Source organism: Amblyomma mixtum, chromosome 7, assembly GCF_055824585.1.
Source record: "Amblyomma mixtum isolate Tamu chromosome 7, ASM5582458v1, whole genome shotgun sequence".
Lineage (NCBI taxonomy): Eukaryota > Metazoa > Arthropoda > Arachnida > Ixodida > Ixodidae > Amblyomma > Amblyomma mixtum.
The window spans coordinates 130,986,888-131,001,018 of NC_143018.1; the positions used below are offsets into that span (position 1 = coordinate 130,986,888).

General features: G+C 50.8%; 1 long non-coding RNA gene across 1 annotated transcript in view; it reads left to right on the forward strand.

The window, feature by feature from the left end:
* LOC149337598 (uncharacterized) overlaps nucleotides 1–14,131 on the forward strand; it is a 29,031-nt gene that overhangs the window by 3,603 nt on the left and 11,297 nt on the right. The window contains exon 2 of the long non-coding RNA XR_016284408.1: nucleotides 10,284–12,018. This is a non-coding gene — a long non-coding RNA (uncharacterized LOC149337598). The remainder of the gene's footprint in view (nucleotides 1–10,283; nucleotides 12,019–14,131) is intronic.

Here is a 14,131-nt window from a genome sequence, read left to right on the forward strand (position 1 = left end):
TCGACTGGACTTTCGCTTGTCCACGGGAGGGTCTCCGCTTGACGTTGTGCACTTTTTCGCGTCTTACGTCTAGGTCCCGCGTAACTGCCGTGTGCGAAATAACCCGGGCTCCGCTGAAGGCTCCGCGTTCAGCCAGGCTGACGCACCCGTATGGTTCGCTGACAGTCGGTGGTGGTGTGACATTTTTATTCGAACATCCTTTCTGTTAGGCGTTCAGTACATCCTGGGCCAAGGCGACGAGGGCACGTTGCAGTCTCAGATCCAGGGAGGCGAGCCAGATGGGCCACGGGGGGGGGGGGGGAGGGGGAGGATAGGCGGGGGACTGGAAGGCTGCGCGACACTGTGTAAGGCAGTGTTCTATGTCTGCATATGTGTGTGGACAGTTTTGGCCCGTGTACTGTGCGATGTCAGTGCACGTTAAAGAACACTAGGTGGTCGAAATTTCCGGAGCCCTCCACTATGACGTCTCTCATAGCCTTAGTCGCTTTGGGACGTTAAACCCCTTAAACCAAACCGAACCAGTTTGGGCACTGAGGTGTGGAGGTGTACCGGTATAGGTAAAGTTTGGCTGGTGTAAGAAGGAGATTAAACTGTATTCGGCGAAGAATGCGAGCTTCACGGATCGAGAAGGATGGGTGCGGTGGCGGTAAATCAGCTAAATCCAATTTTTGCTGCGCGTAGTATCTGTCGACAGTACGTTTGTAAGCCCTGACCGCCTGCTCCGTCGGTGGGCTCGTCCATGAGATCCACGGCGCCCGGTGTATAGTTTCGCAGGCAAGCTGGTGAGCCAGCTCATTGCCGGGGATGCCCATGTGACCAGGGATCCACCGAAGGGTCACCGGTCGTCATCTAAGGCCGATCGAGTAGGGAAGGCCTCTTTCATGGAAGGCACGCAGAGCTGCCTGCGAGTCTGTATAGACAACGTATTGTGGGGAGGGGGGTAGGGTGGCAAAGTGTGTGATGGCATCGGCGATCCCATGTATTTCTAGAGATCGGACCTCGGCCTGCGTCACACGCCAGGCGTGAGAGCGTGTTCGATTCTTGCCGTGCACGTTGAGCGTCTTAACTCGGGGGCACACTGTGGCCTGTAGCCAGTCATCCGGCGTGCCGACGAGGACGCTGATATTCGGCTCTTTTCCTTGCGGGAGCCGTCGTGGCGACCCGCTTTGGTTGCGATTCTTGTACTCATGTCCCCCGAAAAGAGCGCCAGGTATTCACTGTTAACGTGAAAGCGTTAAGGCTTCCGTTCTGCACAAATTCTGGCATCGTCAGCGGCGAAAAAATTTGAAAATTTGTTTTTGAGGAAAGGAAATGGCGCAGTGACTGTCTCACATCACGCTGAACACCCGATCTTTACAGCACGGTTCAAGGGTCCACCGACATGTGAGACAGTTACTACGCCATTTCTGCTTTAACAAAAAAGCAGTGGGCCCACTCGCCTCCTATAGGTCGCGTGACGTTGTGCCGTCATACGGTGACAACCTGCCCACCGAATTGAGATCAAATTGACGACCGGGGCAGGTAGCAGGTAAATAAGTGATTGGTGGGGAGAGATTGCTGGGGCACACAAGCCACACCGGTGGCTGCCTGTGCCATCGCAGGGCAGTCGTGCTGCACCACTGCGCCAGGAGTGGCATGAATGCACCCCGCGATCTATGGATCTAAAGCACAAAATGACCAATTGCGCATATACGGACAATAGTCGATTAACGCTATCGCATGAGGGCCCTCCAGTTTTTACCTGCTCTTTTCTTTTTGAGTCGGATCGGCGGGAGTTATTGCACAAAAGACTCACAAGAGACCAAGCCACCCCAGGTGGTGGAAATTTCCGAAGCCCTCCACTACGGCGTCTCTCATAACCTGTTTTGCTTTGGGATGTTAAACCCCCATAAACCATAACCTTGGAGGAGACTACAAGCACATATCCATGTCGTCAAGTATGTAGGAAAACATTCCTAACACAGTATGCATCGGGCCCCGCTGTGCTGGCTCAGTGGTTACGGTGCTCGGCTCCTGACTGGAAAGACGCGGGTTCGATCCTGGCCGCGGCGGCCCGTGTACTGTGCGATCTCAGTGCACGTTAAAGAACCCCAGTTGGTCGAAATTTCCGGCGCCCTTCACTACGGCGTCCCTCATAGCCTGAGTCGCTTTGGGACGTTAAAACCCAATAAACCAAACCAAACAGTATGCATCGGCATGTGAAAGGCGTGGGGAAGTGGATACACCCTACAACTATAAATGGCTGAGGCTTAGCTAAGGTTAAGCCTAGTCAGATGCGAAGCATATTGATGGCTATAGGCTTGGTAATACATGGCTTTCCTTGGTTGAATACTTGGTCATTTTAATACAACCACTAGAAGTGTAGCAAGGATTGCCGTGGCAGCTATATACGGGATCATCGGTGAATTCAATGCAGAGTGTACAACCGCTGCCCCAGCACCGGCTACAACATTATTCTTGGCACCCATGGAAAGTACACTGGAAACACCCTTAGTTATTCCACCACCGCCACCATTCCCTATAGACTATTGATGTACCCCCAGCAGCAGCAGCAGCTGTAGTACCGGCGGTTGTAGCAATATTTCCCCGCCTTTTCCGCCTCGTAAGTGCCCGGAGAGCGAGGCAAGCTCAGCTTTATACCGCTGCTGCAGCGTCACGTGGTCAGCGGCAGCGCCTCTGATGTGAAGCCTCCACCGCCGCGGCTGACCGCGCGAGCCGCCAGCCCATCTCTCCTCTGCTGTGACGTCATGTTGTCACGTGGTCAGCCGCCGCGCCTCTGATGTGCAGCCTCCACCGCCGTGGCCGACCGCGCGAGCCGGCAGCCCATCTCTCCTCTGCTGTGACCTCATGTTGTCATGTGGTGTCACGTGGTCACGCTAAAGGTCAATGGTAGCTCCACCGCCGCGCTCGACGGGCTGTAGTGTAGCTCTAGTAATATGCTTCGCATAAAATAGGGCTGTCTGGAAAACCCGAAACAATCCAAAATTAAAAATCAGTCATCCGAACAATGGGAGACGCTTCTGAGCAGCGTGAACGTGCAAGACCATATTCTGCTGGTTGAGCGCGCGACGCTGACCGCGAGCGCCAATGGTCTCCGAACCAGGAAAGACCACGCAATGCCCAAGTCACCATCTTCTAATCAATCCCCTCTTTGTTTGCGGAAATAAAGTTTGATTCATCATTCATTGTTGTAGGTTGTCAGCGTAGGCCTGTTCTCTCTCCGCCGACGCGGTGGCTCGGTGCTTATGGCGCTCGGCTGCGACCCGAAAGACGCAGGTTTGATCCCGGCCGCGGCGGTCGAATTTAGAGGCCCGTGTACTGTCCGATGTCAGCGCATGTTAAGGAACCCCATGGGGAGGATATTTCCGCAGCCCTCGACTACGGCGCCCCTCATAGCCTAAGTCGCCTTGGGGCGTTAAACGCCCAAGAACCGTAAACCATTTTCTCTCTGCGTAGCTGGGCCGGTGGACTTGCGCTTTCGTTTCTGCGCAGGGTCCCCCGTGTTAACCTGCGGTCTCATCTTCGTCTTCATTTTGCATTAAGGCGAAAGCCTTTAATGCCTCATCCTTGTCGACTGAAGCTGCTCAGCAGAGGTGTCACGCTTTTGGACGGGTGTCCACCCAGATATGCGAGACAGTTACTGCGCAATTTCCTTTCCTTAAATACGATTTCCATTTTCTTCATACCGGCCCCTTCTTTCGATCCCGCTTCCTCCCTTCCGCTACAAAGAGATGACGGGTGTCAGCCGAGATATGTGAGACAGTTTGGTTGGTTGGTAACAACTTTATTCATAGTCCTGCAGAGCTTTCGCCGACGGGGCCTTAGGTCTCCCACGTGGGGACGTCGAGGCGCTGCCTCGCCGTCGCCTCGCGGGCCTGCTGGACGGCCCAGAGTTGGTCCCCGAGGCTGGGGCTGCGCAAGGCAGCGGCCAACCGCGGCGGGAGGGTTCCGGAATTAGCACCGTGAAGGTTTTTGTTGCAGTCCCAGAGCATGTGAGTTAAAGTGGCTACATTGGCGTTGCAGACCTTGCATATATTTGTCGGGTATGTACCGGGGTAAAGCCTGTGGTATAGTTCCGGGTTGGGGTACGTGAGCGTCTGCAGTTGTCTGAGGGTCACCGCGTGCGCCCTGTCCAGCTTGTCGCTGGGCGGAGGGAAGGTTCGGCGGGCCAGGCAGAGGGCCTTGGTAATTTCGTTGTAGCTGATCAAGCAGTCTTTGGTGCTATTCCACGGACGACGGTCGCCGGCGCGGTTCGCGAGCTCGCGCGCCTTGGCGTGTGCCGTCTCGTTGCGGTTGCGATACGTCCTCGATACTTCTCCCATGTGCGCCGGGAACCATTGAATTCTGGTTTGGAATTCTACCTCCTGCTGGACTTGCCGGTTCCTCAGGACTTGGGCCGCTGTCTGTGAGATCCATCCTTTCGCGAAGTTTCTAACCGTCTGACGCGAGTCGCAGAGAACCACGGTGCACGTCGGATCCGTGAGGGCGAGTGCCACCGCCGCTTCCTCCGCCTCTTCTGCGCGTTCGCACGCTACACTTGACGTTATGCGCGTTTTGCCGCACGAATCGACGACCGCAACCGCGAATCGCGAGCGTTCTGCGTATTCCGCGGCGTCAACAAACCTTGTCCCCGTATCGTCTCCATGGCTGTGCAGGAGAGCTCTGGCCCTGGCCACTCTTCTTCCCCGGTTGTGTTCCGGGTGGACGTTTCGTGGAATCGGGTCGACTCTTAGCGTTTGTCTGATCGCGTTTGGAATGGCGACTTTCTGGCCTTGTTGTACGTGGTAACGGATGCCGAGACTTTCCATGATCTGGCGGCCTGCTGTCGTTCCCGTTAATCTTTCCAGTTGTGAAGTGCGCTGCGCCTCGGCGATTTCGCTAAGCGTGTTGTGAAGTCCGAGCTGGAGCAAGCGATGCGTGCTGGTAGACTCGGGTAGACCCAGTGCTATCTTGTACACCCTGCGAATGAGGACATTGATCTTGGCTTCTTCTCCCTTGTACCAGTTGTGGAATGCCGCAACGTACGCAATATGGCTAATGACGAAAGAGTGTATGAGTCGTGTGAGACTCTCCTCCCTCATTCCGTTTCTTCTGCTAGTGATCCTCTTGAGGATTCGCATGGCGTTAGCTGTCTTGTGCTTTAATTTAGTGATCGTTTCGCCGTTGACGCCGTTGGCCTCGATTATGTGTGAGACAGTTACTGCGTAATTTCCTTTCATCAAATGCAATTTTCAATTTCTTCATTACGGCCACTCATCTTTCTTCTTTCACTCCGACTTCCTCCCTTCCTGTACTGCGCGGTTCAGGAGTCCACCGAGATGACAGAGAATTACTGCGCCATTTCCTTTCCTTAATAAGCGTTGCGTTCTTCCATGGACTACCTGGCAGCGCTACAACACGCTGTCGCGTTCCGCTCCTAAAGGCAAAGCTTATGCGGTATTAATTAGCAGTTAATTAGTATTTAGTCATTAATCAGTAATTAGCCATTTATTAGTAATTGTTTATTGCTTAGTAATTAGTACTTCATTATGTGTGACGTCATCGAGTGAAGATGTCACCAGTGCCACAGAGGCAGTCAAAGTGGTGGGGAATCACTTTCGCCTCTACGCACTTGACAGTCAAAGCGCCCCCTGAATTTTGCTCCGTGTTCCTTCGCTCTTCCACCGCGGCAGCAATTTCTTTGGCTGCCTGCGTTCCTGACCGCGTCCCGTCTCTGTTGTTTCTTTTGTTTGTTGTTTCAATTGTTCACCCTTTGTCTTTCCTAAGTTCAGTGGGGCTGGACACCTGATCTCTCTTTCTGTGTCGGTGGGCTCTTGTGCTCTTTTTAACTTTACCGTTTCTTTTAGCGCGAGAGCGTTAGTAGCCCGATGTCAGATCAAATTGTCCGGCGCCTCGATGGCGACCGTTTGGAGCCTCGCAGAAGGAGCACCCGGAGCAGCTAGCCGCTCCGGCAATCTAGGTGCCTCCTAGGTCACATTACCTTGTGGCGTGATCAGAACCTGCCTACCGGATTTTGAGCGAACTGCCCACCGTGACAGGTGAGAGCTAAATTAATGACTGGTTGCGACAGGCTTCTCGAGAAGGGCACCCTGAGCCTCACAAGCCCCACAGGTGGCAACTGCGGTCGTCGCAGGGCAGTGGCGCATCGCCTAACAGCTGCACCACTGCGCGAGTGGTGGCATGAGAGCTCTGTGGGACCTATGAGTGCACGGAATAACCGATTCCGCAAACATGGCGGTGAACCCACTAACACTGCCGCCTGATATTCTCAAGCTGTTTCATTGTCTCCTGAAGTTTTAAGGCGGAAGCCTTTAATGCCTCATCGTTGTAAGCAGGAGCTGTCGACAGAAATGTCACGCTTTTCAATTGGTCGAAACGGTCGTGACGTCAGTGTGCGCGAATTTCAGATGGGGCCAATTGTACTTTCGCTACTATCCATGCAACCAATTAAAAGATTGTGCTTCAAGTAAGTTTGACAAATTACTTAACCAATTACTTACTTAACCAATTAGTCTAACATTTCTAGTCAGACCAGGTAAATAAATAAAACCGAGCCGAGCTTCGGAATCGAACCCCGGTCTCCGGAGTGCGAGTCGAGCACGCTACCACTCCGCCATGCCAGCTCGATGGTTCGGAATGCACAAAGGTGCGTCTAGTGAATACGGTGTCTTCGTTCACTCCTATCTTCCTGCCCTCCCGTTACGGCGAGGTTTAGGTGTCCACCGAGATATGCGAAACAGATACATTTCCTTTCCTCAAAAACCAATTTACCGACGAGCAAGGCGTATTTATCTGCGTTTCAGATTGGTCCAAATTGTGGTGACGTCACCGCGCGCTAAATTTGACGGGTGTCCACCGAAATATGTGAGACAGTTACTGTGCAGCTTCCTTTCCTCAAATGCAATTCTCGACTAGTGTCTACTGAGATATGTGAGACAGTTAATGCGTATTTCCTTTCCTCAAATACAAATTTCATTTTCTTCATTACGGCCCCTCTTTCTTCTTTCACTCACACTTCCTCCCTTCCTGTACGGTGCGGCTCAGGTGTTCACCGAGATGACAGAGAATACAGCCCCATTTCCTTTCCTCAAAAGGCGTTGCGTTCAAAGGGCAACGCATCGCGCCGAACGGCTGGAGGCGTTCCTTGGACTCCGTGGCAGTCCTACAACACGCTGTCGCGTTCCACTCCCAAATGCGAAGCTTAAGCGTCATTAATTGGCAGTTAATTAATGCACAAACAAAATATGTAGTGAACAATCGCGTAGCAGAATGCAGCACTCAGGCTTTCGCCTTTCACCACTTTAGCCGCTAAAGTTCCTCGTAATTGTTTTCGTCTTTTTGCCGCCGCGTGCTCCTGCTACAAGCGATCGCTGACGGGATGGGCTCTTGGCAGCGATTGCATTGTATGTGCCCAGTGTTGCGGTGCAATAAGTACTCCCAATGCGTTCAACATAAAGGCCCCCTGAAAGCCTATTGCCAGTGCCGGACCTGTGGCCTAGCGGCTAGCGTGTTCATCGCGGGTGCTTCGATGCAGCTTGCCCGGTGTGTCAGGAGCCCAGGTTGGACGCGCGCAGGTCTGGCCGGGGCGCCTCTTGCCTCTTAATTGGCTCTCCTGTCGTCTGGAGCGGCACGGGGGCACGACAGGTCTCCGCACGGCTTCCCAGGGTTCACCCTAACGGGAGAGTTAATTGGAACGGGAAGCTCGCGACGGAGTATCACGCAGGTGGCAATGCGCCCTGTTAGTATTACGAAGCAGTGCTAAGGCTCTCTAATTTTGCCGCCGTTCCCGCACTTGATTATGGCCTTAGTGCGTAACCTCCATGGCAAAGGATTGACGCCAAGAGGTTGTAATTCTTATCCCTACCCGCTCCTAGCGCCACTGAGTTTTGATGAGCCTCTGGCGCGCTTTGTGGAATTGTCGGTATTTACGAAGCGTGTCAAAGGCGGTAAATCGTATGGTCACGTGCTCGTAAATAGAAACGGGATCGCAAGAGAACCTTGTGCGAAGTGGGTTGTGTGACCCGGCAACCTTCCGCCCCCATTCTCTACTGCTTGTGATCACGTGGCACAGCTGTTGGGTCTCAGAGAGGAAGCTCTTTTGATGGGTGTGGTACTGTTGTGATTGCTACTTTTCAGCACCGAGAAAGGGCAGCTTGTTTTAAATTTTTTTTTCTGTTTACTAAGCCATGCACACTCGAACTCAGGCATTTTTTCCGGATTTTTAGGCATGAAGTTTTAACCGCAAACGGTGCACTCAAAGGTTGAGCCAAAGGCATCTTGAAGCATTCACTGCATCCTGCAGTGTGGGTAGTGTGTGGGCTCTATTCAAATGGACGCACTGCACCTGCCCCACCCCGAGTAAGTGCAGCAGCACTAGTGCTAGGCTGTCATGAAGTCCAGAGCTGAGTAACAGCGCCCAGGCAGCGATGCCGCGTCATACCTACGTAGATCCTTCAACCTCTTTCCTGGCGACGCCGTAAAAGTCGGACTCTATACTTCATACCATGTGACGAGATGGCAAAGATGATTTCGCAGTTTTGGCCTAGTGACACCATGCAATTCAAGGTCTGCAGCCACTAGCTTGGAGACGCCGCGCCTACAGGCCGAGGGTGCAAGCTAAGCCTATGCACTAAACCCCCTTCCAGCCTCCCCAAAGACACTGGTCCTCCGGCCTTAGAAGGCCGTGGGTCACATCGAAAAGTGCTAGAAGATGGCATCGTTACAAGGTCTACCGAACATTGTCACATCATTCCGTCTATCAAATTTTCTTCTTTCTTCAGTTGGGTTCGCAGTGGGTGCTTCTAAGCTATGCTTTTGTTTTACAGCGTTCGTTTTACTTGGTATTTATAAGCTTACTTGTTGCTCATTAAATCTGTGGTGCTATCGAATCTCATTAAGTTCACTTCCTTCGTTCATGCAAGATCATGACAGCATAGTGAGAGAAATATCACCCCTCCTCCGAGAACCCGTTTACCCAGCAGATCTTCTGTCATCCTGACCGAATAGTATTCATTCAGACAATTAATGAATCCTCCCGTAATTAATGTTCAGCCTGTGAAGCAACATGTCGACTCGACGCTGATTCCATTCGTTTGTTTTTGCTTTCCGTCATTTCCTAAAGCAATGCCCCACCCCAGGTTCAACAATTGCCGTTAGCCCAAGCCGCAGGAAAGGAGAGCCTTGGCGTCGCTTCAGCCACTGGCGAATTCTGATGGGAAGTCACCATCCTCGCTTGATGGCCATATTACCGAGTGCGGCACCGTTGTTGCCCTTACCAAAGCAGGCTGTATAGATTTGGCTATCACTGGCTCCTTACGTGGTTCCACAGATTTGGTCATGCGAGCGCATCACGTGAGCACTGGGGCATCTTAAAAATCTCTGCGCTACAGTTTTTAGAGCGCCGATCTCAGGCGCGCGTTTCTGTATTCTGCTTGGTAGTTGGCGTCGGCGCTGTCGGCATTGGCGCTGTCGGCACTGGAGCTACCAGTGTAATCGGTTTTCCTATTATTAGGAGAATGAACCCCCACCTTCCTGGTGGCGTTTCGATCCCGTGGCACTTGGAAAGTACCACGAGAACATCCTGAAACGGGGCTAGCAGCGTAAAATACCACCTACCAGCAGTGGCAGGTGGCATACCAAGGGATGCTCCTGGAAGGTGGCAAGTTTCATGTCAGGAGCTTTGGCGGCTGGCATGTCAAGAGCTGCTCTGAAATCTGTCTTTACTATCACAATTGTAGGTCAATTTATGCTGTCGAGTGTTCCTGCCTAGACTGTGCAGCTATAATACGAGGATGTTGTTATATAGTGGTGAAGGCAGCGCCATTGGGTGAACTTGCGTCCCGATACAAAATGCTCTATTGAGGCGAGATCAGCATGTGTGCTCCACGGCCGTTGAAAATCAGAATGCTGGCCGTGTTTTTTAGACGCATTAAGTTAAAACACGAAAGCAAACTTACGAGCGGAGAGGCTAAAGCACCCACGACAACCTAGAATATCGTACACACTTCCCCGTTTGTCATTCGCAGTTCCAGAGAGCTCTGCTTGCCTCTCTGCTAACATACAAAATGTTTGAGGCCACCCGCAGGCAATGATAACCAAGAAAGATGAAAAAACAAATGCTATTGAACAAAACTAATGTATGCTCCTCTTTTACAGTACAAAATCGATATCGGTAGGAGTTCGTGCACGTGTTAATGCAGAGTATCACGAATGCTACGCGAAACAGAAATATGCTTTGCATACACTGAGAATGCTCAACAAAGATGACACTTTCCTTTTCGCAGATTGTATCGGACTGACCAACATCGCAAAGTGGACCACTCTTGGTGACTAGCATATGCGTCGACATGGCTGACGTGTGCGCATATTTGCGGACGGGAACATGCGGCCCAGTGACTCCGAAGCAACCGGCGGCACTTCTTTTGCTCCTCATGCGTCAACATGGACGACCCAAGCTCACAGTGCCGTACCAGACACAACCACAAATACACAGCCAGGCTCGTCGAACACACTTTTAATAACCACGAGCCATACAACCGTAAGGAAATGCGCAGATTAATAGCAACACGTATGCAGCGACGAGCAAAACACACTGATGGGACACAAGACCCAGTAAGGACACACCAGGGAAAACACGACTGACACTCCCCGAAACACAACCTACAAAACCAAAACACGCGCAGGCACAAGACGCCACCAGGTGTTTGCCATGCAACACACCACGGTTGACCAGCACCAACGACTCTTCGGCACTCGCTAAAAAGCATCCGCCACGTCGGTCCTGCCAACAGGTCAGACAGCAACCACTGCTACATCATATCGCTGGCTGAAGGTTTTCGGTGTGGCGCCCCTTCTATATTCATCGTGTCAGACCAACAGTCGTCACCCCGTCCCGACATCACGCCCGTAGGGCAGCCGCTGTCCCTAATGACAAGTCTGCTCACGTATGGCCTAACATCGATTCTACAGACAGAGCATTGACGCCTTCATCTACACTCCGGCGACTAGAACATCGCCGGGCAGTTGAAGCCCGCACATCCTTCCTCCCATGGTGATGACCACCATTGTGGATGCCATGTAGATTCCAGCTAGTAATTTAAGCTTGAGTAGGACTTATATTCAAGAACAAATCGTGTAGACCATTGAAGGCTCACAACAAGAGACACTGGTCTTGTTAACAACTAAACAAAATAAGCATATAATTCTAAAGCGTCCAAATCGCCTCGTCCAAATCAGCGCTGTTTTTTCTCATTTCGTCCACAGTTCCATACAGACCTGGAAGATTTCTGGTGGCGCTACTGTTATTCCTCATGCTTAAGTTTCTAGCAGTAGCCGCAACATTCCATGCACTAACACAAAACGCACAGCCACCGCGTCCCCATCACAAACGGTGAACGCGCGCCCCAACAGTACCCAGAACTTTACTACTGACTACAGCACAATTACCATAGCTGCACGTAAGACCGCACAGACTCCGCACTTGGCACACTACAACAGGCGAACCACCGAACAACAGCTGTAGAAATACAACCAGCCAGGCGAGGTCTAGAGCGCCCATTGCAACTGACGGATAGATGGCTCAAGATAACATTACGCCATTAGTATGACGACACCAACATCCAGATGAGAGTAACCACACGACTTCAGACATTTACGTTTGTCAGTCACGCCCGAACGCTAGACCTTCAGCAAAACCAGGACAGGCGTAGCCACGACTTGCAGGATTTTCTCAATGCTGCACTAGCCATAATACCTTAATAACCACGCAGAGGAAACATGCCTGTGGAGAAGACAAGAAGCATGCACCACGGCACCAATGACGACAACCGCGACAGCCACAACCGCAAGCTCCCAGACAAGTGTGGTAGCGAGTGCACAAATTTCAACAGCAGCAACTAAATGCGGTCCCTCAGCCCGACAAAGTCCAGCACGTTCCGACTGAGCACATCTAGTCACCTGCGCAGCAAAAACAAGTCTTACATATCTTCGACCTCAACCCCGAAAGACAAGACAATTGTGGTGAGTACACTCGGTAATAACCAGGATAACTCTGGTCTCTCAGCCGTCGATGGAGGCAAAATTCTAGAGGTCCGTGTACTGTGCGATGTCAGTGCGTATTAAAGAAGGTGATCGAAATTTGCGGAGCCCTTCACTACGGCGTGCCTCGTGTCCCGAGTCGCTTTGGGACGTTAAACCCCATAAACCATCGGCCCATTGAACAACGTAATCTTCGCCACACTACTGGCTCTCGCAAAATGTTCCAGTGACGTTTCATTACGGTCTCTCACGGCAAGTTTTAATTATGGAGGCTTCAGCGGTACCTCACGGGCGCACACCTCATTTTAGATAACGAAGCGCCTGCCGCTATTTGTCCAGAGTGTGGCCAAGTGAGCCTTTTAGTTCACAAGCAAAGCGCAACTTCGTTTTTGGGTGAAACATGGGCAAGTTCGCGTCAACTTTGGCACTGAAACTGCTTCACATCGCGGTATGGGTACTCGAGTATAGGAGTTGGATCTTCCTGCGGTGAATTCATTATCAGCCTCACTACTCCACTGCAGGACAAAGTCATCCAGGTTAACCCTCTGAATAACCTTGTCCTGTGCCAGCTGTGGCCGCCTCACATACGCAAGCTTACTAATCTTATGACCAGATTATTCACTGCCGCCCTCCGGCTACGCTTGCCTGCTCTTGGAATCCACTGCGTTAGAAATAACGGCCATCGATTATATTGCCCTGCATGGCTTCCACTGCCCATGTCCGTTTCTCTCTCATGATATCTACTAGGGTGTGATTAACTTGCATTTTTTCCCTGACCTACTCCGCTCTATACCTGTCTTTGAACGTTAAAAAAGCTGGACGTTGAAAGGGAGCTACGGGAAGGAAATTAAGTTCGCCGCATTGTCACAACTCAAGTTCAACTTTGTTGTCAAGCATCTATGTTTCTGCTCCTTAATTGAGCGCTAACAAAATACAGCTGTTATACCATTTGCTCTTGAGAGGATACTGATAAACTGCCATCCTTTAGGCGGGGTGTGCGGATCAGAACGCAAAAGTCGCGAAAAAATTTGATTTTTGAAAAGTATACTTTCTGGTATCTCCAACACTGTTTCTATGTTGTACTGAAATATTTCACCCAAAAATAAACTTTAAGCACTCCAACTAAATATATTTGAAGGCATCTACACATATACAGTGTGTGCTGGCTTACTACTTCCAGGCTTGTTTTATCGAAAGTTTGTTTTGCGCTTAATACCTTGCTCGTGGAAAGCTTAGCACAGCAATGGGTTCATAGATTTTTACCCCGTTTTCTTTTTTTGTTGTGATCATTGAAATGCGGTCTGCGCCGAGACAGTCTAAGATTTACCATTTAGGCTCACATTCTTTTATTACATGGTAACTAAAGTATGTGTAATGAGACGACTCGCACAATTAGTGTGGACGGCCGGTCTATGTTCGAGCGGTGCTGCTCAGCAGGCCAGCGTTCGCAAGCGCGCACACGAGCTCGGTCAGCTTCGTCTTCTGTCTTCTTCCTCTCCTTCGTCGGCGATAACTGCTGGGGCAGCAAAACCCAACTCTCTTTCTTACATGTGATACATTCTAAAAGTAAACAGAAGGTGCATATTGTGTCCCCTGGGATGCACGTTAAAGAACCCCAGGTGGTCGAATTTTCCAGAGCCCTTCAATAGCTTGAGTCGTTTTTGGACGTTAAACCCCATAAACCAAACCAACCCTTTAAAAACAGAGCAGAGAAATTTAAAAAGAAAATTGAGTAGAGTCTATTCTTGATTTACACCACACTTCTTAATAAATATTAAACGCATTTACAGAACTGTAGCCTGTTTTTGTCATACTAGGCTTTACACAAGTAACATGGAGACAATACAAAAGCAATGATAAAAGAGAACCTACTGAAGCTACCATTGCGAATCTTTATATTTGATTGTTTGATGCTGTTTTAAGCAAATCTGACAAATTTCGTCGCTCTAAGAACAAATACTGAAAAGTCACCATCGATCCCTCCTTCAACTCTTAAGCCGAAAGTACCTGCCGAATGCACTTCACCCTATCCTTAACACATTAAGGACCGGTTTTTTTCGGTTTTCTTGAAGTGGATGTTATATTTTAACTCAAT